Genomic DNA, 12,073 nt, shown 5'->3' with positions numbered 1-12,073 from the left:
GTTCCACAGTGGCTAAATGCAACTTGGGCTTTCCAGCAGAACTCCATTTGAAACGATAAGTACACTGATTATGACAGCTGTTCACTGATGGTGACTCCTCACTTTCCTTGTCTACAAGACAGAATAATGCCACCAACTTCAAGGACAGTTGTGGGCATCATGGGGGGTGATAATTCTAAGAGTCATAATATTAACAATAGTAGTGGCAACTGAATGTTTCTTGGGGAGCAGGGATTGTGCTAACAGTGACCTCACATAATTCATCCAACAGCAATGTGACAGAGGCATTCTTATCTACATGAGAGAGGAAGAAACAGAAACTCAAAAGGAGGAAGACATTTGGTCTTGGCTGCCTGGCTACTTAGACTATTTCTCTTCCCATTAACTGCTCTTCCTATGGTCCTATCTTCTGATTCTTGCATCTTTAGTAGTGTATCTGCAACAAAATAAGTATGATAAATGCTCTGAGCACTGTTGCTGCAGACCAATAACTAAACATACTCCCCATATGCAGCATCAACCCCATTATACAGATAGGGAGACTGAGGCTAAAGCCTCAAAGCTAATATATGGCAGAACCACGCAACAGTTCCAATCCGAAGCTGCACACACATTAGCCATTGGCCCTACAGCTCTTGTTTTACTCCGACCTGGTATTCATCTGTGCAGTGACTTGCTTTTTTCCTAACTGAAGCTGCCTAACAAGTGTGGGGTTGGATAGAGGTGGCCTGAAGACTGACAACTGCTCTGGTCTTCGCCTGCAGTTCAGATGGGATGGGAAGGCGCTGTGGACGCGTCTCTCAACCAAAAGCCTCTAGTTCCAGGACCAGAGCTGCACTCAGAAGTCCCTCGGCCGCCGGGCCTGGTGCGCTCACTTCTGTTCTGACCCCCCTAGGCAGAATGGAGGCCACGGGTGCATGCTAACCTTTGCGTTTGGTAGCTGGCAGCTGCTGCGGGAGATCAATGATAAGTAGAGAGCCTGCCCATCAGCCACGTTCACCCGCTCTCCCTCCGAACCATGTGACTTCCTATTAACTGTATCTCTCGTCTTACCAAACCGATATTTCCTGTAAAGGGTTTAGACTAATTGTGGTTTTAACAAGGGTAATATTATGCATTTCTGTGAGAGCAAACAACCATAGGTCAGACAGTCAGACGGTCAGTCTGGAAAACAGATCCATACTTTAAGGCTGATATGAAACCCAGATAAGTGTGTTTGTGATGTGGAAGTTACCCTGGGAAAACAGAACGGGAGGAAAACGAAGCCCGCACAGAAACAGCTGCTTGGCTAGTAGGGACTCCTGAAGGCTGAAGCACGGCATTTTCCTTTGGTGTTTCTGTGCGGAAAGCCACCTCTGGAGGCGGACAGCCCTACGCGCTGAGAGACGACGCCCCTGCCATGCCTCCTGCAAGCAGAGTCAGACAGGTTTGTGGGGGCTGTCGCTCTCCCCAGGGGGTGCCCTGCTCTACCTCAGCAGTTAGAACACAGGTGACGTGGCTGCGGATGGCGATCTTTTCTTAGAGAGATTCCCTCTTGGCTCCGATCTTTCTCAGCAGCTTGGAAGCCTTGCCTTCATTCTGCTCTTGAGAAAGGCAGAGGCTGCTTTGGAGAACACGTTTGCCCTGACTGGCTTGTTATTCTGCAGAGTGGATATGCTGTGATTGAACTCAGAGCTCTTGAACTCAACCTGTGCCTTGAAAAACAAAATGAAGACGAGGGAAAGGTTTGAACTTCCTCCCTTAACCCACATCTGGCTCAACAGCCCCCTTTTCCTGTTAAGACGTCAAATGTGGTATGACAGGGTACCACTGATCACTCAGATATCCTCCGCTGGCTTCCTCTTCCTTTGCCCTGTCTTTTCCACTTACTTTAGGTCAAACTGAGACATTTCTTACAGCAGAGCTTTCAACTTGGGTGACACATTCCTGATTCTGAATCTTGTTCCAAAATGCCACAAGCAAAGTCGCCAGCCTAGAATATCAACATGTCAGTGGGTTTTCATTTTTTTAGACACAACTCAATCATTTTTCTTCCAGCTCATCTAGGAGTTTCGTTTGGTAAATTAGTGTCTAATCCTACTAGGGAAATTCAAAACAATCACCCTCCGACAAGAAAACCTGCTCCTCTCTACCCCTTTGACTGATTTAATGGAGAATGCATAGGCAGAGATTTTACATTGGAGCTGTCCAATAGAACTGCCCACAAGGATGGAAATGTTCCATATCCGGGTCGTTCAATAAGGAAGCTGCTAGCCACTATCAAACAATTGACAAGTAGCAATTGAAATGGAAGAACTGGATTTAAACTATGTTAATTTTAATTAATTTAAATATAAAATTAAATCCGGAGACACACTAATGTATCATTATAGACTAGTAGGAAAGATTCTACCCTGAGCTGTGCTACTGGTGAAGTAGTGGTAAGATTTTTTAATTGCAATTATCCATTCAACTGGTTTCTCTCGCCCCAAACACAGGTAACAAGTCCCCATGTTGCAGATGGTCTCACTTTTGTTGGCCTGAACATAATAGCTCAGAAAAGGCTAAAGTTGAAGATGCCAAACTGCTGAAATGTTGCACTTCTATAGAGGTCTGAAGCAAGACAAAGAGCAAAAAAAGAAATGGCCTAGCGTGTGGGTTAGGTAATGGGATGCAACCATATCAGAGTGGGAACACTGCACAATATTACTAATGGGATGGGATTTGGCATTCTGGACCCTGGACCTATACTCCAGTATTTGTTCGTTCGTTCATTCATTCATTCAATATTTACTAAATCTCTACTACACACCATGTACAATATCTCAGTTTCTTCACCCATAAAAAGGGATGAAGTAATATATAATGCATACATGGATAATGTGTGTAGTATATGGATGAACTGTGAGCCAAAAGGGACATTTGGAGAACGGGTGTGTTGCAATTTTCTTTAGACTTCTCAAGTAGGAAGACATGTTCAGATGGGAAGCGGTACCTAAACCACAATTAAAACTCTGTTTAATTTTGAGTAGGGTGGGAGTGGGGTGAAGGCAAGAGATAAAGAAACCATTAACCATTCTGGGTGATTATTTGAGATGGTTCAAATCCCTAAATCCATAAAATTAATAATATCCTGAGAGTATGAAAAGATTCACAGGTGGAAATTCAAGAGATCAAAAGGAAAGGGAGAAGGGAAGAAAACCAGATTTTCAAATGTCTTATTTCAAAAACCAAAACCAAAACAAAAACAAACCCAAAACATGAAGAGACAACAGATTTTGGAAACCACAGGATGGTGACTGCATACTTGCATGATCTAACAATGGATTATTACCAAGTTGATTTTAGAAAAAAGAAAATGGTAACTAGTATCTCAAGGAGAGAATGGAGTACAATTATGTTTGGGTCTCAGGAAGGCATATGATGGTGTCCCTCAAGAAATAACTGAGGACAAGAAGGAAAAATGTGAAATGGATGGGAAGAACTTGAGGATGTGCAGCTACTTGACTTTACTCAGAGATCCTTATGGATTCATTCTTTCTGGAGAGAAGCATCTATAGGTGTTTGGGCTGGTCCTGTTTGAGTGCATTATTTTAAATAAGGACTTTGAGATGCGCTCATTAAATATGCAGCCAGTACAAAATGAAAAAGTCAGAAAGCTAGGTGACTTATAAGGTCCAGAAAGATTTACAAAGCTTAAAACAAGAGACTAAAACATTAAGATAGGACTCTATACATGGGTCAAGTCTTACAGCACTGAAATCAAAAGCTTTTCTTTATTTTTTCCAAATTATGAGATTTACAGGGTCCTGCCTGAAAAGCTACTCATGATAAAAAGCCCAGGGGCAAAAGTTCTCCCTGACAATAGAAGAGCAATGAGACATAAATCCGGTGTTTTAGTCTTAGGCCAGACTAAGGGAGAGGGACCTTCCTGGCTTGTATAACCCAGATGAGGCTGCCCAGAGCAGGAAGGGGTTCAGGAAAGCATTCCATCTGAGCCTCATTTAAAAAAGACCGGAGTTGTTCACCTTAGAGAGGTAAAGATTCAGGAGTGACATTCTTCCAAGTAAGGAAGATCTTTTACACGAAAGGGACTTGAGCCCAGGGAACAGTAGTGTACCAAGATGTCATCAGATCTTGAACAGCTAAGGCAGTGGTAGTCAGAGTGGGATCCTAGCACCACAGCATCAAAATCACCTGGAAACATGTTAGAGAAGAAAACCTGTCCCCCCACCCTACCCCCGATATCCGAAACCCACTGAATTAGACACCTTGGGATGGAACTCAGCAATCCAGGTTATAATCAGGCTTTTGAAGTGATTTGGGTGCCAATTAGTGTTTGGGAGTCCCTGTGCAAAAGTGAGTCTCTGCTGCATCTTGAATTCTCACCGGCATTAAACTTGGAATGCCATCCCAGCTGGATGCTCTGGCTAAGATTCCTGGATGGTGATGGGAGAAAGAAAGGTGGGAGGCTCAATCATCCCCTTCTGCAAGAGAATGCTTATTTTGTAAAGTGCCTGGTCTTGTACTTTCGAAGGGTTCTAGAGAAGGAAGGTGAGACTAACATGTAGGAGCTAAGTACTAGAGGGTACCTACTCAAAAAAGAAATTATAAACTGCCAGTGAAAGGTCTGGGGCACTGATGAGGGTGGGGATCTCCTCACAGAGTTGCAAGTTCTCTTTTGCCAGAGGGAGAGAAATGGCAGGTACTTTTAGAAGGAAGTTCTGCCTGTAGAAGTCTGGATCAGACAGAATGAAGACTTCTTCTAGTTTATGTTTTCTGTGATGACTTTCCTGTCTCACAGCTCTCAAATGTCCACAGAACTGTCTTTTGTAACCACCCACGTCACCTCCTCCCAGGAGGCAAGATGACTCCCTGGGATTTTGCAGATTTGAACCCACTGACAAGGAGACTGTGCGGACTCTTGAATTTCTCCCTTCCAGTTCGAGATCAAATTCCAACTCTGAAGTTGGTTTTACCAGTAGAACTTCTGCTTCATGGAACCAAGCCACGATTCCAATTTCCTAGTTTGTTTCCTGGTCAGCAGTTGAAGATGGGTCTGAAACCCTTGAGTGGTGCCATCTGCTAGATTTTTCTTTTTCTGATTACTTTCATCAAGAGAGGCAAGATGAGGCCATTAGCTAAGGACTTAGCTCAACCCCAACCCAGTCTCCTGACTGTATGATTTGGGCAGTAACTTCCGATTGCTTTGGCTTCCTCATATGTAAAATAGGGAGAATCAAATTAGTCAATGCAGGTAGCAGGCATCTATGATCATCATGAAAGACACAAGAAGGCTAAAGTGTATGTAACCCCAGCCTCACCCCTTCCCTGATCTTCCCAGGAGGAGTCTCTAGCTCACTTTCTCTGCTCACAGTAAAGCTGCAGACTTTACTGTGAAGCAAGCAAAGCAAAGCTACCCATGAAGGTAAATGGAGGGAGTCCAGAAAGGCATTCTAGATCAGAGGGCTGGGAAGAGGATGAAAAGGTGGGCTAGAGTTTGTAGGGGAACAGAGGAGGAGGAATGGGGAGCAGCTGACACGACGAGAGGACTTTGGAAAAGTAAAGTGGTCTGTGTGGGATAAAAAATAATTCTGCCCCAGCCTCACTAAAGACTCACATTACTGCTCAAGGCTCCTGAGGTCAGAAGGATGTTTCTTTTGCACTAGGCACTAGGACTCATCTAATTGGCATCTACTTGGCGGGGTCCAATTAGACGGTCATTCCATTGGCAAAAGAGTCAACCCAACTACTGTAAGTCTATCTGGGTTGCAATCATCCAAGATCAACCCGTTGCCATTGTCCACCTTCCCAACTTCCAACATATAAATATGACCCATGTATAAGATTATTTGAGTGTATTTCCAACTGGGGGTTGACCAGCTGTCTATCAATGACAGCAGATCCTGCAAGCAAAATTCTAAGGCAAGCCTCATCTTATACCATGGCACAAAAGAAATACCTGAAGAATATACTGGAGTCATTTTCAAACAATATGTTCTGGCTGTGGATTTCTGGGAACACATCTTGGAGACACAGTCAGGGAAGGTGTGCAGAGAAGAGCTACCACCAAAATACGGAGCAGAATTTTAAATGTATCTGCCTACAAAGATTGCTGAGCATGGGTGGATTTTTTTTTTTTTCAACTTCCCCTTCCAAAAGCATTTACTCTAATAAACATACAAGATGAAATAATGATCATGTCACTGGTGCATAAGAAGGATAATAAGATATTAATATACAGCCCAAATAAATTCAACTCCCTTTGAGGGAAATAGCTAACTTGCCAATATGTATGAATCAATTTAACTTATAAAGGGAACAGAGTTGCTCATTGGATTACACCAAGAATAGTGATTAACAGACTGTCAATTCTAATATGAATTTTGTCTCTGCTCAACTAAAGGTTTAAAATTCATTTCATTTTTTATGCATAAAATTCTGCTGCTTATTTTTTTTTCAATTTTAAACTCTATATGTTCTGTTAGGAAAAAAAAATTTGAGAAAAGGTTGAAATGAAACCCCAAAAAGCCTAAATCTTCTCTTTTAATATATGCAAGCATGTATTGTTATGTCTTTAAGGTAAGATTATACTTTATGCACTCTAGTCTCAGTTTGGTTTTTTAAAATGCATTAATGTATTTAATACATAGTTCTTGAACATCTACTAGGTGCCTGACTCTTTATTAAGCTCTGAGGGAGTGAAATGAGGAGCCTGCTCTCAGAGCTTAGAGTTTAGAGGGAGAGGAAAGAAAATCATCAAGCAGATAAATAAGTATAAATTATAGACATTGATATAATTTATATTATGTAAAATAATCAAATTATGAAGTGAAAAGATTGAAAAAAGGAGGAATGGGAAACAGAATAATAGGGAAGAGCTATTCAATAATGAGGTTGTGGAGGGCTCTCTCAGAAGGTGAGATAGAAGGGGACAAGCCACCAAACATCCTTCGAGCCAAAAGAAGGCAGAGTTTCAATCAGAGAGATTATTATAAAGTGTTATAAATAAATACTCCATTTGTTTGGTGTGATTAGAAACCTCATTGTACAGAAGGGGAAAGTGAGGCTCCAGGAGCCCATGGAGCTTTCTCGAAGACATACATTCACTGCTGAGCTGATCTAGTTTTATATCTGGATATGAGCTCAGCTGTTTAGCCACTCAATGGTTTAACTACGCCCCATGGCTTTGAAAGCAGTTTTCTCCAGAGTAAATATCTCTTCAAAAATGTCACACCTGCTGTTTTGGGTTTTGTTATTTTATCTTCCATTATAGTGAGCATGTTCTCCACTAATCATTCTAGAAGCCAGTAGCACACAACAATGGCAAAGGCCGCTCTCCTCTGTGACCCACAGAATGGTGGTACCTTTCATGAATGGGCACCAGATGCTACCAAGCATTTCCATTCGATTAGCCATCCCCTACCTCTGCACTTCTAACCTTTCCTATAAGCATGTGGAGGAGACAGAAAGTCATCTTAATGCACGGAGGGCCAAGCGAGGCTCTCTTTCTCATATCTATTTATAGCCTTCCTAGCTAGATGGAAATCCATCTTTAAGATCCCAACATCTACCACTATAAGAGAAAAACAAAAACCACCAGGTCAAAGCATGAGTCCCAATGGGAAGTTATTAGTTTCATCTTAGTATTACGCTAAGTCTGGATCGCCATTTTACATGAACAGCCAATGCATGTTGAATAAGGCAATGGTTATAAGCGCACTCACTCTGAGCTGTGTGTGTGTGTGTGCAATCTTTATTACAAATAATGTAATAATACATACTTATTGATCACCTGTATATGCCCAGATCTTTGAGGACAGTATGTCTAAATGGGATAATGAGAACAGACCAAAGTTCTAATGTCTCTATCACAAATATTCATAATTCAGGAATATTACTCATAACATTTGCTGCTTATAACCAATTCTGGTAACTTAAGTGAAGCCAAATAGTTAAGGTAGAGCATTAGAGAACACTCCCTTCATCACATGAGAATTCCAATGAAGAAATATAGGTAATTTCCTATTAATTAAATCCCTCGAGGGCAGAAATTTTATTCAGTGACTTCCCAGTTAGCAGAGTGCATAGTTGATTGGAAACAAATAATAAATAGTAAAGATTTCTTCGTGAATGGGCGAAAACACAGTGAGCTTGTGATGTGATGAGATTGTCTCAAGCTTTCTGCATCATTTTGTTAAAAAATCCATTTTAGATTTGGAACTAAATTATAGGGCCTGCTCTCCTGTTTTCAGTTCCTTCTCCTTTCTCAGTGCTTAAGTGATATAGAAGATCTATGAGGAATTGAAATAAATAAATGCATAATTATGTTCATATATAATGTATTAAATTCAGCTACATATATTTGCCCAAGTTACGCATGCTGGTCCGGCTCGTGGATAAATAGCACGCATTTTATAACCTTTGCGGAGTGTTCATCTTTCTTGGCTATTATAATTTCTACATTATAGTAAAAGTAAGTCATGCTGATATTTAAAAAGCCAACTGTCTGCTCTTAGATGGATTCCTCACCATGCAGTACCCCGCTCGAGTGGAAATCCTCAGCGTGAACATTTCTGAAGCTATATACAACACGCACAATATTTTTCTTCAACAAGTAGAGGCCACTTTGTCATTTATTTCTCTTGAATGTGTATTAAATCTATTTTAAAAGCCAAACAACTCTGAGGCATCAGCTTATCAGAACAGTGCTCTCTCTCTGCATCTATAAGCCTTTGTTGTTTGTTTTTCCTTATTGCTCTCCAAGAAACAATAGGTAATAAAATGGCATGAACAAAATGAGTGATTTCCTAAATGACTGAAATTCGCTCATCTCTACATGACAGAGAAACACAGAAAATTTAGAGTATCTTGAGGACAGGGCCAGGGGGAATATGCTGTCTACACAGAGCACAGCATTAGCGTCTTCTACACACATTCTTGCCACACTCAGGGAGACTAGGAGCGGGGTCTGTCCATTTCACAGGTGAGAAAACTGAGGCCCAGAAAAGTGGAGCGACTAGCTTAGCAGGGCCCAGCTCATTAGTCACAGAGCCAAAAACTCAGCCAGCTTGACTTGCAGTTCATGCTTTTTCCATGTTCTAGAATGGTTTTCCTACCCAGCCTTATTATCATTGTCCTACAGGGAGACCCTTTCAATCTGAATCTTGAGGACATGGAATCTGGATCTGTTTCCCAAAAAGTCTTTGAATTTAGAAAATCAACCACACATGAGACCGTCCCGTGTCTGCTTGTGGTGGTACAGGCTGGGAGGCCGACGTGGAAAAGGATTCCACCAACAGCCTGGCAACTCTTCTTTGCCAAACACTCAATGGTCAGACGCTATCCAACTCCTATCCTACCCCTGGGAAGCCTCTCCCCCCGGCTACAGATTGTTCCTCTTTTGGACTTGCCTTGACCTTGGCTAATGAAAACCAACAAAAAAAAGCCCCACCTTTTTTAAGTTTGGGGAAACCAGATGGCCTTTTACACACTTGTCTGTCTTGATCACCTAGGTGATCACATCTTTAGATCATCCCCCCTCCCACCTTTTTTTTTTTTTTTTTTTGCAGAAAAATCTTTCACACGGCTCTTCACGTGGAGTGTGTGTGTGTGCACATACGTGTGTGTGTGTCCCTAGACATGTGTTAGTGGCTGTGCGTATGAGCCCATTCCCAAATACTGGGGGCGACACTGTGGGCATCGGAGCATTAACTGGCTTGGGCCCACGCGAACGGCTCTCCTTGAAAGCTGGGTTTATTTTGGCAACACTGCATTTCTCCCCAGTTTCCCCTGACCTCCTGCATTACTGTCTGTGGATTATTTTTTTACCGAGGGAGATACTTAGGCATGGGTTGGAGGAGATAAGTGATATGGTCAAATCACTACTGCCAAAGCTTGAAATTCCTGACCACTTTAATAGCTCTGGCTGACCTCTAAATGAAACGCCACCTTTGGTTATTAACATGTCTCTCTCTGCTTTTATGATTTTTCAGAACATAATTTGTCACAGTTTTTATCTGCACAGAGCAAGCTTTAAGCTTTTAAAAATGTGAGTTATCTTTTTACAACTGCTAACAATTACACATCACAGAACAGGCTGCTCTGAAAACCAATTATGAAAAACCGGCATGGACTCAGCATTCAGCCCTGGAGTGTGCTCTTGCCACGCGGAATTATACATTTCTGAACTCTTGCCACGGAGCTGCTGGTGCTGGAGAACGGGGAACCAGAAACTGAATTTGGAAATGGCTTGTGAGATCTGGGAGATAAGATAGGGGCAGAGAAATTAATTGTCCTTGTTCCGTATGATCATCTGATCACCGGACCACAGGGCTGTTTCAGGCCTGACTGTGTGGCAGGGCGGGGTGGGGGGGAGGGGAGTGCATTTCTGCGGGAGGAAGGCTTGCTCACCCCAGGCATTCCCGCGCTGTCTTTCAAAGGCCACCTGCTTGCCCTGAGATGCTTATCAGGGAAGGTTCTAGCTACAGTTTCTGTCTCACATATGCACATGTTTGCAGGACAAGAGTGTATTGTCTTGCCACTGGCCTGGCTGTCCCATGCAGCCGTGCTCCCGGAACACTCGCCCTCTTTGCTCTCATCTGTGGGCTAACTGAGGGGTAGGGTCGGGTTCATTCAAAAGAGTGTGTGGTTCAGCCTGTAGTCTCTGGAGAGAAGCCACATGGGCTCAAACCTTGGCTCCAAAACCCAGTGCTCTGAGACCTCGAGCAAATTTCTCAGCCTTTTTGTGCCTCAGCTTCCTTATTGGTAAAATGGGATCAACAAGTCCACGCCTCTCAAAGATGGCTGGGGAATTAAATGAGCCGTGCAGAGCACTTAGGAGAAGGTCTACCAGTTATTTTATTATGGTAGTTGCCTTATTCACACTTTTAACCCTAGGTATCTGCACAGAGCTGAGGGGCCCAGGGTCTGAAGCACAGCCAGAGACACGAAGGGAGCAACAGACTCCACAAGGACTCCCTTCGGAGTCCATTTGGATTAAGGTGAAAAGATTTTATTTCATGGCAGTTGAGATGATGATGATGAAGTGGCAGGAAATGGTGTGAAAACTAGGGGCAGCCTTTTCAATACAAGATTGAAAGAAACACCTGTGGTTAGACCACGGAGAAAAGTAGGGCAGGGAGGGAAACGGGGCCGCCCTGGATGGGAGCCTCTGCCCCCTATGGCCCCCATGTAGGAAGCCAGGCCAGCTTCTGTGTTCAGGAGATGTTCAGGGAATGGTGAACAAGGGGAGGGAATGGAAAAGCAGGGACTTTCAGGTGTCCTGTCCTTATCTGCCTCCCTAGGTGTCTAATGGACAGTGTGACCCCCATTCCCTGAAAAGGCAACACTTCTTGATAAAAGAGAGACGCTGAGAGAGATGGGGAGAGAGAACAAAGGGGATAGTAAGCAAGAGAGTTGATGAGCATGGGCTGACCTGCCTAAAAGGGGCTGTGCTTCCGTGGATTAGATCATTTAAGTCGGAGACAGCCACACAGTGTCTAAGAATGTCGTTACTGACAATTGTTTTACTCACAAAGTAGGATGTGCACTTGTTAGGGAGGAAGGGAGCGTTACAAGAGGTCTGAAGCCTACCTAAGTCCCCAGGTCAGGCATGTGGCACAGCCGGGACTTGAACCTACCTCCATTCAGCCATCCAGAAGCTCACCCTCCCTCAGCCAGTGGGAAACTGAAGATGCTATGCAGCCTGCCAAGGTGCCAAACCCAGGGAGGCTCCCAGGACAGCCACGGCTCTGTGGCCTTGCTCCTGGCTGAGGGGTTTTCGGCTCCCAGCGCCGAGTGAATGGAGACACCCCAATAGCAGAGGACTCGTTCCGTGCCTTGGCTGCTCCTGCATCCTTCTTCAAAGAACTATTAAAAGACTCTCTTCCAGGAAGTGATCTTTTTTTTTTTTTTTTTTTTTTCCTGTCCTTTCCAGGACCACTGTCTGCCTGGGCCCCGGGGGTAAAACATTCCCTCTGCTCCCGTCTCCCTGGCAGGAAATCCATTCAGAAAGGATGTTGATTATCCTCTTCAGCACTTATTTCCTTGACATTATTTTGATTCCGTTATTTCTCATTATACCCCCAATATG

General features: G+C 43.3%; 1 long non-coding RNA gene across 1 annotated transcript; it reads left to right on the top strand.

Moving 5' to 3' along the window:
- Positions 1-1,309: 1,309 nt before the first annotated feature.
- On the top strand, positions 1,310-11,827 carry LOC125088759 (uncharacterized). The gene is made up of 3 exons (XR_007123782.1): positions 1,310-1,426; positions 10,879-10,982; positions 11,523-11,827. It is a non-coding gene; the product is annotated as an uncharacterized LOC125088759 (long non-coding RNA).
- Positions 11,828-12,073: the final 246 nt, after the last annotated feature.

The sequence above is a fragment of the Lutra lutra genome, chromosome 17 (genome assembly GCF_902655055.1).
Source record: "Lutra lutra chromosome 17, mLutLut1.2, whole genome shotgun sequence".
NCBI lineage: Eukaryota > Metazoa > Chordata > Mammalia > Carnivora > Mustelidae > Lutra > Lutra lutra.
This window is presented reverse-complemented; position numbering and strand designations above follow the sequence as displayed.